At 31.8% G+C, this 13748-nt stretch overlaps 1 pseudogene; it reads right to left on the bottom strand.

The window, feature by feature from the left end:
* The window catches only part of LOC134253151 (acetyl-CoA carboxylase 1-like), a 47602-nt pseudogene extending 34118 nt beyond the window's left edge, over window positions 1–13484 (bottom strand).
* Window positions 13485–13748: the final 264 nt, after the last annotated feature.

The following is a 13748-nucleotide window of genomic DNA, read 5'->3' as shown; positions in this document are numbered from 1 at the left end:
TAATTTGTGACATGAATCTTTTCAAACCATGACAACGAGAAATAACAAGTTTACAGAATTATATTAAATATATTTCGATAAACTTACATTTTTTACACTGTCTTTAGAAAATGTTTTTTATGCTCCCAGATCGATAGATCCGAGGCGTATATTGTTTTTGTCCTGTCTGTCTGTCTGTTTGTTTCTTTGTCCGCAAACTTTATATTAATATTTGATATGCATACTCCACTAATTAAGCTCTTTCAAATGACACCAAGGTCAATGACCTTCTGACCTTGACTGTGGCCTAAAACATAGTTTTTTTCTGCAAAATTTAACCTTTGCCATAACTTTTGAACCATTGAGGATAAAGACTTCATATTTGGTATGCATATTCTACTAATCAAGTTCTTTGAAATGACACTAAGGTCAATGACCTTGTGACCTTGTGACCTTGACTGTGACCTATATGCTAAAAATAGCTTTTTTTTCAAATTTTGTTGCCTAGGGCGCATAGTGTTTCACAAACACATCTTGTTTTTTTTATTAATTATTTACTTTTAATAAAATCAACCATTAACATTGAGAAGTTTTATACTATACATGTACCTGATCCACTCCATGGCATGGTGGGAACTTTTGCAGTCTGGGCTACAATAGAGGAGGCAATCTTGTCCCCCAGGGCCCACATAGCTCCCTCTGGTGGACCTGTTTAAAAAAGAAATACAGATAACTCACTTTATGTGGAACAATTTAGACAAAGATGATGCACCATACAAATATGACCTTATAGGTTAATAAAAAGAAGTATTTCTTTCAAAAATATATTTTAAAATTTATTTATTTCTGCAAAAAAGATAAGTGTCTGCAGACATTGATATCTGAGAGTGTGTCTTAAAAGTAATTATCTTTACCAATAAATATGATTCCATTTTTATGGAGAAGTTCTGGTAACTTGGGATTCTCTGAAGCATGGCCCCAGCCCGCCCAAACAGCCTGCAAAACAGAAAAGAAAGTATCAATACATGTATATACACAGCTAACTTATTATACAGAACAACAACATAAATCTGTACAAGATATATTAAACATTACAAAAATAATGCTGTATTTTCTGATTTTAAATTTTACTGATACATGCATTCAATAAAATAAGCCAGGACTAAGCCCTGTACATTCATGTGGCGCAATTTATCAAATACATATACCTGACATCTTAAAGATAAGAATTTCTCTAATTGATTGAATCACATACTAGGTGAGAATATAACAAGTATATGTACCTGTACTTGAGTCCTCTTGGCTATATCCAGTATAAGTTCTACATTGGCGTAATTATTGTTGTTTGTACCGCCCTGCACTGGAACATACTGGTCTGCTAATCGGATGTATTCTGAAAGTTAACAGATTAAAATTTTACTAAAAAAAATTCTTTAAAGCTAGTTTGAACTTTGGAAAAACTTAATTCTAAAAGTGGTCTCTGAATGAACTCATCTGAAAAATTCATATGAATTACAGTATATTTTGAAACAGTTGTGATAATCAAGAAAATTTAGCATGTACCCGGTGTGTTGCTGATAGACTGAATATTTTACAAAACAGACCTGCATTAGCTTTGAGATCTTCTGGTGTGACCATGACAACAAATCTAATGGCTCGCTCATTCCTGAACATCTCATAGGCCCATCTCCTGACTGACCGCATACACTTAACAGCGGCGATTCCATTGTTAGCTATCAGCACCTACATTATCCAGAAAAATTATCATTTATATATCTCAGTATCTCAAAGTTATGTTGATGTCAAGATATTATGATTTAACTGACTATAAATACATCCATAAATAATCATTGAATACCAACAAATGCGTAAAATTTTACTGTGAAATCACCTATTTTTGTGGGGGGGGTAATTTTTTTTGATTTTGTAGTATGGAGAAGACCTATAAATTTATGACCACCATGAAATATAAAATTTCATATACATTACAGGGACCAACCTAGACCCAAAATTTAGGGAGACTTCACTTCTCCCTCAGAGAAATTTAGGGAGAAGTTTTGAAATTTAGGGAGACTTCTCCAGGCGCGCCCAGCGCTCACTGATCATTGTAAATCTTCAAAATTTTAAAAATGGAACTATTTCCATGTTAAAAACTTGAAATACATTTCAATATTTTTTTCTGTATTGACATTCAAGTAAAAATAATATTAAAAAAAAGAAAAAAAATCTGATTTTTTTTTTCAGCTATCTATAAGGTATCATCTACAAAAAAGAAAGCAAAAACAATAAAAAAAAAAAATAAATAAATAATGACTTTTTTCATTTCTTGCATAATATGCACAGTTAAATTTTAAATTCTATCTTTTCATTTTTATTTTTAGGCTCATTGCATAGTCATAATTCTGTTATTTTCTCTTCAAATTTGTTTTCAATATTAATTTTTTTGAGTGTGACTAAAATGGGAAGCGAAACCCGGGCCGGGCCGGGATTTTCGATAACGAAAACCGGGTTTCTGATAATCACAAAATAAATACTCATTCTTTCTTCATGAAATTTACGGACATAGTTTATAACTATAAGTTTTGCCTTCGCTAAGAATTTTAAGTCAAAATGTTGTGTTTTCCGATGATTATCGCCGATTGTCCTTTTCTAGGTGACTAAAATGGGTAGCGAGCCCGGTTTACTCATTTTGGCGATTTTAAGCTTAATGCATTGAAAGTGTTTGTTTATTTGCATTTAATGGTCGTTTATTAACTTGAATTAGTTAAATTATTCAAACATTATAAAATTAAATGTCGATTATTAGGGTTTTTGTCATTTTTCATAAACCCGGGACAGTTCAAAACCGGACGCGTTTGCCCGGGACAAATTAATAATTCCGGATTGCCAGAGAAAGAATGTAGATTTTTTTCAGTCCCAGATTGAGATAATCTAAGAAATAAAATGGAAAAAATTAATGAAAATATGCAAATCAAAAAAAGATTCATTTGTATTTCAATTATACGTCATTCTCTGATAAGTATTTCGGAAATAAAAGGTTTTTCCCGGGTGAACGTGTCCGATTTTGACCAATCCCGGGTGTTAAAAAAATGCGTATATTTTCAATAATCGTGATTACTTACTGCAATAGTTAAGTGTTTTAGAAACATTAAGTTCAATTTCAAAGATTCAAATGAAACAATTGTAAATATACTGCCGAAATTAAATTTAAATCGCCAAAATGAGTAATCCGGGCTCGCTACCCATTTTAGTCACTTGGATAAGGACAATCGGTGATTTTCATTGAAAAACACAACATTTTGACCTAAAACTTTCAGCGAAGGCCAATATTAGAATTATTAACTATGTCCGTAAATTTCATGAAGAAAGAATGAGTATTTATTTTGTGATTATCAAAAACCCGGTTTTCGTTATCGAAAATCCCGGCCCGGCCCGGGTTTCGCTACCCATTTTAGTCACACTCAATTTTTTTTTTTTCTGAAAAAAGAAAAGAAAACTACGTACTGCATGCTGATTGAACTCTGTATATCAGACGTGTAATTTCTTGGAAAATCAATAACTCCACAACTTAACAGTAAAAGTATGTCTGTATTCACAGCATGAATTAATTAATTGGCAATAAAAAGATCTAAAATCATCTTCAATACCGATAGTAGATAGAATGTTCTATCGTTAAAATGATATTGTCCTACGGACCCGGTTTAACGATAGAATTCGTTCCGTGTATTCGTAATGTAGCAGAAAGAAACAGGGCGATAGTGCATTTACTAGGAACAATCTAGAGAGTTCCGAATGTAAACATTTGAATGGAGAGAAAAACGTTGAGAAAATTAATTGGATTTACGTATTTATATGGATTATTTTTTGGGATAAAAGGCATAAACAATCTCAAGAAGGTTTGTTTTGATTATTTTAGTAGTTATTCCCAGTGCAAATCATTTTATATTCTTCAAAATCGTTTCGGAGTGGATCCGCTCCGATTTGCTACATTACAAGTATATGGGACGTATTCTAACTGTGGTGAGGGCCTGTACCGAGACACAGTTAGATTATTCTAACTATACCGATAGCTGACCAGCTGTTTTGCGTCTGGTTGTGTATAACTTGTAACAATTGGACTTTTTCATACCCGGAAGTGTAAAATCTAGAGGAGTTCCGACAGAGTATTCGATGCATTGGTCATTAGCAGCGAAACAGGTGCAAGTGTCCTGCTGTTTGGGCTTATTTCAGCAGTAATAAAACAAGATTTATCAACTACTGTTGATTGTACCATGTTTCTTAATAGATTTTTAATGATTTTTAATAAAGGGGTTGCAAATGTTAAGGCGACTTAAACTTCGCTTTCAAGATAAAGTACGGCAAAGTTTGGAGCCCAAAAGCGACTATTTCGCCTCAGTCGCCCCCTAGGTTGGTCCTTGCATTAATTGCTAAATTTTTTTCCAATCAAACAATCTAGTCCCTACAAATCAATATTTTTTCCTCAAATTTGACCCCACAAAAATGTGATTTTACCCTTGCATACACAAATATTAGTTTCGGTGACAAAAAAACACAGAACCACTATTTGCTCAAAGGCAAATTTACAGCTCTACAAGGCCTGTACCTTATAAACTTTGGAAAGCCACTATTTGCTCAAAGGCAAACAGCTTTCCATCAAGTCTCAATCTCTATATGATGACGAATACATACTACACATGTACCAATCTACAAATTCTGTAGCTTTTATACACTAGATTTTTATGACAGAACCAGGCCAAAGGAATATATAGTGGAAAAGTGAGACTGCAGAGATCAAAAGTTAGCTCATCTAAGTTTAATGGCCCCAGGCCCAGGACTTACTTTGTTAATGACTTTGTTTCCTCCGAACCTCTTGACGAATTCCTCGGGGGTGGCCACAGAGAAGTCCTTGGGGTGGTAGCTCAGTCTCCTCCCCCTGCTGTCAAGGTTACTGGCCCCTGACATAGAATGTCTACAAAACATAGACGTAAATTGTTTTATTTTTTTTTATGTAAAATATTGTAACCTGAGCATTTTTTTCTTTTACCATTAATTACTTTTTGTTAATAGATTTTAATAATCATAATTATGTAAATAATAAAATTCTAATAAAAGTTAAACCTTTTACAGATCAATATAGAAAAGAAGAAAAATGGCTTTAAAAACTCTGAATAAACAAATCATAAATATATCAAGCATGCACTCAAACCGTAATGCACTTCAACCATGCTAAAATGTGACAAAAAAAATCTACATGTTCACTGTAACGGAGAAAAAAACTTGCACAAAAAAAAGTTAGTTAATTTTTTTTCAGTGAATCTAAATTGCAAACAGGAAATAATTATTAAATTTTAACACACAATCATGCAAATTCTTTTTACAATATTATTTTTTTTTCGGTGCACTTTTCAAACACCGTACAGCTTTCAGTATGACTTCTAGTCATAAATTTAAAAAATCATACGATTTTAATGGTAATAAGCATTGATCGCTATTTAATACTGTCTTTGACACCACATCACTAACAATGACTAATTCTTTAATGACATAATTTTTTTTAAAATCTGTTTCCTCTTTCTCCAAATTACCTCTACACCTATCATAAAGCATTGGCTTCCACAAAAATAGTCTCTTCTCTTTATTTCATGAATAAATAAATCTAAAAAGTTAACTTTAAAAATAAAGGTTTAAGCGTGGACATACAAAATATACCAATACCACCACGCACACCCACCCCCCTCCCCTCAATGTGACAGCCTAGGTATATTAATAGGAAATTTTTCATTCACACAACAAAGCCAAATCTGCTTATTCTGATTATCTAAAAAGCACATGTTAGCAGTATACGCTGTAATCAATGGCTTTTTGTTTTACATTTTCATTGACAGAAACAAGCAAACTTTTATAGTGCTTATACTAATGCCAGTTTACTATAGAAAGACTTGATATATCACACTACTTTAAGTTTTTATAAGAATATCATACTTAGCAGGAATCAGATGGAAATCTATAAACCTGAAGATTGAACATTTTAATTAAAAAGTTTTTTTTAATTAATTTGTTTTGGTTTATCAGAAAAAAAGGTACAAAATGCAGTCTAAATTATCCATGCATGCCTACAGTTTTATTATCATGATTATTATTTTCTATTTTTTTTCATTTACATTTACTGCAAGCAAATTAATAGAAAGATTTGTAATATTTGCATAAAGTACATGTTTATCTGAATGGTTCAATCGTAAGTGATTTTGAAAGCAGGTGACTACATGAATGAAATCCATGATCTATATAATAAGTACACCAAAACTTTTAAATACCTTTTATCTTGGTATGTAAACCTGTGTGGAGATATATTTCCCATTTTAAATAATTTTAACCTGAAAACAGTTATTTACATTGATTTTTATTTTTAGCTGTTTAGTACTTTTTATGAAATTATAGTACTAAAATTGAATTTATCATAATTAATACATAAATAGATTTTTTTTTACTCCTTTGCGGATAGCTAAAATTCAATAGAATTAGAAGGTAAAATTATATATTCCAAGCAAAAGTTATAACTTTTAAATTATGCATTTTATGGATGCATGCATAATGAGAAAAGCACTTCAAATGATTGATTAAAAATACTTGTTTCAAGTTTTTCCTAAGTGTAAACATTATGTTTGACTTCATTTGCAGATTTATTTTGTTTATGATAATGAGTTCTATCTATTTAATAGATGCCTATATGTACATGTATTTAAAAAGAGAATATGACTTAATAATAGGAATAAAAATCACACATTGTTATTAAAGTGGTGACAAGTATACAACACAGTATATGTAAGAACCATTCTTTCAAAAGGCCAGTTATAAGGAGTATTTCATTTAAAATTAATGTATAAGCAAGATAATTATAATTTTGCCTATCATAATTTTAAAAATTATAGAAAATGAAGCCAGGTTAGTACAAAAAAAAGCAATATGCAGATTGCAGGATTTTGAAAAAAACTCTTATTAATACATAACTAAAATGCAAAAAAAAACAAAAATAATAATATCCCCTCAGCTCCTTACAAACAACCCCCAATCCACAAACCCCAATTTATCCTTATTCAGCAATTTTCTTAACACAATAATGTTCTTTTCTCTAAGTTTTATAAATTTTCCCTTTAAAACTCCATGCACTTATTTAACAATTAATGACTCTTTTTTCCCATTCAATCTAGCGAACGGATGCTTTCCAATCTCCCCCCCCCCCCCTTTAATTGTCTACATTTTATAGATAAATATACCATTTGAAGTTTAACGATTAGACAGAACATTTAACATACAAAACCTTTGTGTTAGTAATTAATTAACATAGAAATTATTATTTTTCTACATATATGGATAATATGGTTTGACCTGATTAAATAGTTTGACACAAAATACTCACATTTACTTCACAAAATTAAAATTTTACCTATGCCCAATCTGTTTTCCATGGGAAAAGTTGGTGGGCAGATCCCTAATTAAAAGTGTTTAATTAATTCAAAATAATTAATTTGAAACATATCATTTAATGTTTTAGTCATTTAATTGTATCTTATTGTCAAACATTTGGTCATAGGGTCATCCATTTTATACATCCAAAGAATCTGATACACTAGCTGTTGTGTCAAAACGTAGTTAACTTTTCTAAACTGACATTTGCTTTTAACATTACAAAACATGTATTTCTTTTACTGACATTAGTATAATTGATGAGAATGCTATACACAATTACATAAATCTTAAGAATAGTTACATGCTATTATGTTTACAGAATTAATACAGTGGACCTTCAGATATCCAGACGCCAAATATCCGGATGCTTCAGTATCCGGACAACTTTTCATCAGAACAGAATTTTTTACAGTTATTTTGTCTTGTTTAACTGGTAATTCAGGTATCCGGACACTTCACATATATCCGGACAAATTGACTAGGAACCAAAGCATCCAGATAAATGAGGTTCCACTGTATTCAATTATGCCCCTTCATATATGATAATACCATACTTTTAAAAGGGCTCAAGTTGGAAATGCTATATATGACAACATTTTAATGAAAACTGATGAAGAAAACAAAGGTGATCAGCTGAATGATACAAATAAATTAAAGTAACTTGAGCAAGAAAAATTAAATATATATGACTTCAGATTCAGTGTATTTATACTTTTTCTATCACTTTTTCTTCAAAGGAGCTTTATTTTTTATCTCACAAAAAATTGCATTCTCTAGTGTACATGTATATTTGTGTACAACAAAACTCCTACCTCCTGAAATTTTGTCTTGCTTTTTATTTTTTAATACCTATTTATAGCTTTCTTGCAAAAATAAGGTGTCACAAAAAAAAGTGATATACGAAATAACTACATTATTACTACTGTAAGCGGAGATTTCAATGTCGTATAATGTAAAGTCAAACATTATCTCAATCATAACCTAGAACTTGATGGGGCTTTGAAAAAAAATTGAGAGATCTAGATCTGCATGGGGATTCAAGATTTTCCAAACTATTAGACATATATCCATGGTATACCAGATGTATCAAAGTCTGAGAAAGTAAAATTCAACTGTGGCCCATGTGGCACAGTGGAAAGAGTGTCTGCTCTAAAGATGCAGAGTAAGAAGTAATTAGAAGTTGATCCTTATGTTTATGTCGGAGACTAGTCCTTCTGAGGAGACCGTATAAACCGAGGTCCCCTGTCGCATTAGGTTCTGGCACTAAAAATATCCCTCCCTACTCAATGGCCCTGAGTGCCAAGTAAAGGACAAAATTTGCAACTCTCCACCGGCAAGTGGTGAGGTCTCGAAAATTATGAGTGAAAAAATTCTCAAGAAGGACATGAAACAATAGACAATTTCACCCCTATATGGAGTTTTCTTGGATAAAAAAATTAGAATAAAATTATAAAGTCATGCCAAAACTCTTAATTATGACGATCATTAAAAGAACTTTAATATAAAAATGTCAATTAATTTTTTAAAGTATGTTAATCAAATAACGATTGTTAATTTAACGAATTATAAAGAAACAAGTGTGTTTCTGGAATCGGAAGAAGATTGAATTTCTGTTCAAATTGTGGGTCCTTCAATATATAATGGTTAACATTTTCAGAACACTCTAATAAATCCTATTAAAAGATTTCACATCAATCTGCAATTGCATAATTTGTTGAATAAGAAAATTTTGCTATCAAACATTAATTCAATCTAAATCTTAAGTTGACAGCCTTGTAAACAGCTAGTCTAGAAGAGATTAAAATCAAGAAAGATAGGAAACACACATATTCCTTTTTTTCATTTTGAACCATGAAAATAAACTCTCGTTTTATAAAATAAAGAACTGGGAACACAATTCTTACTGAAGGGGATCAATACCAGCAGAGGAAGTTCTTTGAACAATGTCACTGAAACTTGGTCGAAGAATGCTCCTAAATCAGACAGACCATGTCAAAAGTAGCAACTTCTCTCAGCATGTTGAGTATTTTGAAATATTATTAACGTTGAATTGATTTAATTTTTTAAAAAAAATCAAAGACTACAATAAAGAAAAAAAATCGCTTATAAATTATTTCCATATTCATGAACATGTATTCGACACTTCAGTCTCCTAATTATAATTATTCATAAATATTTTTTTTTTCAGTTTCAAGTTAAATATATTGCTAAACAATATCAACTTCATACAAATGTACGAAATCAAACATACCCTTGAACATGTAAAAAGTTTAAGGACAGATAAAAGTGATTGAACCTTACTTCTTATCACTAAAAGGCCTTTAATATTTCGAAAACGGATGCATGTTTGCTTTTAATGATGGGGTGAAGGTTACAGCATGTTCCCGTACTAAGGGACACAAATTTGTTTAACAGTGATAGCAAAACTGTCAGAAATATGCTTCTTGACATAATCAATAAAAGGCCAGTTTGGAGATTCTAATATTTCTTATTTTCAGAATGGGGTACCTTTCAGAGGGGTAGCGAATGAATATAATGAAAAAATTTAATAATTAATTTATATGAGGGGGGGGGGATATTCTGATTGAGAATAAAAATATTTTAAATACAATATAATATGTAATGTATAAATAAATAATGTATAAAATATAATTATTATTGATCATGTTGATATAGATGATGTAATGTATATTAACACAAAGACAATACACAAAGCTTGGTGGATTAAGGATGTGGAAGGGAATAAAAATGATTCTTATGGGTAGGAAAAATACAAAAAAAAAAACAAAACACAGCCATTCTCATCATTGCAGCCTTCACATAATCATAAGATCTGCACAAATTAAAAGAGAGCCTGAGACTTTACAGAAACCTTTTTTAGTTACTGATATTTGTCCGCCCTGCCTTGTTTGGCAGACTTACTTGAGCTTTGGTTCTGCCGTGTCCTCTCTTGAGGAGCTGTGTATCAGTGAGGGCACGCTGTCCTTTCTCTCCTCATGATGCTCCTCGTGAGGCCCCTCGGGGGAATCTGTATTATCCTCCTCCCCCTCATTGTCCCCCAACAAAAAGCTCACCTCTCCATTTTTCTTTTCTTTACTCATGATATGATTCTACAATTAAAAGGGTGATTCTGAAGAAAAGTCATACTTAGTGTGATATACTAAGGGTATTAAGGTAATAAATTCTTCAATCTCAGAATTTGGGTATCAAATAAATCCTAATACATTGAGTTTTGAAAATAGATTTCCATGAGAAGAAAATGGACTTGGAGACACTACCATGAATCTGCCAATTTGCAAACTGAACATATTTAGACACACTCTAAAACAGACACCAACTAACAAAATCAGGATGTAGAAATAGTAGGTAGTTATATAGTACTATCAGTGAAATAAGTAAATTTGATAGACTCACATTAATATAAATCCAGTTAAATTCAGTACTAGCAAATAATGAACCCAAGAAGATTCAGAGTAAATAATCAGTACACACTTCTGATCTATGTATTGTAACTTGTGGGGAGCTACTATCTCAGTAGCCTCAATGATTTTGAAGCTATAGTGACCTGAAAAAATGTCATATTTTTTTTAATTTAAAGTGAACTTGGGGTAAAAATATTGCATGACAAAGCCCTTGACTTGAGTTGTGCATTTTTTTTTTCAGGTGAACTTGAGTGGAAATTATCGCATGACATATATTCAAAACCAGAGGTGAATTACACATCTTCACTATCTTAACACACAATGGTTGTCCTTGAACTCTAATGTAAATAGACATTTTCAGGGACGCTGTTAATCATGTTAATCTTGCACTTTTTAAAGCTAATGAATAAAACATGTATTTATAATATCTTGTGTTTTAGTGACAAATAAATTTATAATTATTCAGCACATTCATAAAATTACAGCATAGAACATGTACAATGTGGATTATATATACAAGTAGTTTTGCCAATTATTTTCTTTAAATTGCAGTTTCGATAAAATAGGTTCTAATGCACTCTTTCCTTACATTTTAAAGGTTAGACCAGCTGGCATATGATTGATCAGGCTAGCTAGGTCTTAACAGCTAATATAGCCCTATGATCCTGGCATGGAAGAGAGAGTTTTGAACAAGCAGGCATGCACCAAGCTGTAAACTGAAGGCACAACATTGACAACAGTTTTGAGTAATATAATCATTCAACTTAAACAGATGGGTTAAGGGTTCAGCCAGACTGACACTCTAAGCCTGAGAGTGCAGAACTCTTTACCATTAGACTTCCAGACCAAGATAATATTGAATTTACAAAACAATCTTCAATAACATTTACACATTCTTTACCTTGCTCTTAATTTTTTAAAGACACATACAACCTTGGCAACAAGATGGGTAAATAAAACAGCTCTTCCCTTTGAAAGTCTTAAAGAGATGCAAAGTGTAATGATACAGGAAAAAGACAGGAATTGTTCGCAAAAAGATATCTACAATTCAATTCACCAGTAAAGTTGTCACTGCATGGGAGCTCTTAAAACATTGTTTGGGCAACGAGAAAATTTGAACATTGATCCAAACAAATTTTTTTCTGCAGTAACCTGTGGTCCCTTATGGGCCTTAATCCTTAGTGAAGTGTGTCTCATCGCAAAGTACGTTGTCACAGGAACAAGATGTTCCAAGAGAAAAATAAAACAGGCCTCAATTTTGATGGATATATAATATATATAGCAGATAAACAGTAGATCGAACCTTCTTGATTAAAATTCTCACTGTTCAGACCATAAGTTAGTAATGCAATATATGTACGATGTCAAATGGGGTAAGAGTCTACACACCAAATGGCACGATGTGACGAGCCCGATCTCAAATAAAACTGAATAAGTTTCTGCCCTGGCCCATTTTTTTAACATTTTATTTATTACAAGTTTACAATCTTAATAACTTAATCTACTTATCATGCTTATACTTGCTGAAACCATAAACAATATGATTTTATGCACACTCTCTTGGTCTCAGGAGTCGTCATTTATTAATAATGTTAAAATAAATTAGAAACAATCATAAATCCTATCAATGAGCAAAATTCACGTCTTTTCATTTATTTTCACTTAATTGATAAAATTGCCCACTAAAAGATTCAGTGCAGCACTCTTCTCCAGAGCCAAATGCCCACAACTTATTTTTTCTTACTAAACAACCGTAAACAGGTCCAGTACAATCACTAGATTTAGCTACGTAGGTAGAATTACCTACGTAGCTTTATTTACCTACCTCAGGTATCTTTATTTAGCTATTTCAAGGTAAATTTTCAAAAGTTTTTATTTTATTAAAAAGAGGCAAAAAGTCGCAATTAAAAGACTATTGATATTTATAATAGGAAGGTTTTAAAAAACAATTCAAAGCAGAGATAATTTATACATTGCTGCTTTTGGACAATTTAGAGGAAAACATGTAATTCCATTGTTTGGTTATCTGACCATGCGGTGAGGCATGACTGAGTATGATTACTTCACATTGTGCTGAATAATTACCGATCTTTTATCGTGTTAGCCGGAACTGGACTTCTTTGTCATTTCATTCAAGGAGTAACTGTTCTAACTGTCATACATAGCCCCAAAACTTTCAGAACTTTGATTGCAATTTCGCAGAAAAAGACATTTTTCCAAGAGGGATTTTTTCATGAGTTGTTTTCAGATGAGTTCAAAGTTGAAAATGATCACTGCATCAAAATGATATTTTCTGCACACTCTGAGAAAAATGATTTTTAATAGAAATAGATCAATTTGGTAGCTAAATAAAGCTACCTCGGGTAGGTAAATAAAGCTATGTAGGTGAATCAAGCTACGTAGCTAAATCTAGTGATTTTACTAGACCTGGTAAACTACTGAGTAAACAGTGTTGAATTTTAAATTTACTCACCAAGACAGAGCATTTTAAATCACAATGTCATGTATAACATATGTTTGTTTACACTTACCTGCCACAAGAACACTGTTCTACAAAATCATGTTTCTCGCCTGATATTGCTAAATGAGTGGCGTGAGTTCCCTGACGAACGTAAACTTCAGGGTCAAAGGTTACGTTCGTTATTAAACAACTCGTACGATTAAGTTTGAAACGTAAATTGCCTCATTCAATAACAACATCTAATAGGGTTTAGATATTGGTTATATTCTAAGATAGAATTTATGGATACTTTAAATCTAAAAAGGCTTTCTATTTGATCTAAGAGCACTTCAACTAGAAACTGTACGCACGCTGTATAGGCCTATCTAACATAGGGTAAATGTCAAAATTAATTTTCTAAACAAAGGCTAAACAATATT

Source organism: Saccostrea cucullata, unplaced genomic scaffold, assembly GCF_032062105.1.
Source record: "Saccostrea cucullata isolate Sc308-1 unplaced genomic scaffold, CSIRO_AGI_Scuc_v1 ctg5242, whole genome shotgun sequence".
In the NCBI taxonomy this organism is placed as follows: Eukaryota; Metazoa; Mollusca; class Bivalvia; order Ostreida; family Ostreidae; genus Saccostrea; species Saccostrea cuccullata.
Note: the sequence above shows the minus strand (reverse complement) of the source record. Positions and strands in the feature narration are given on the sequence as shown.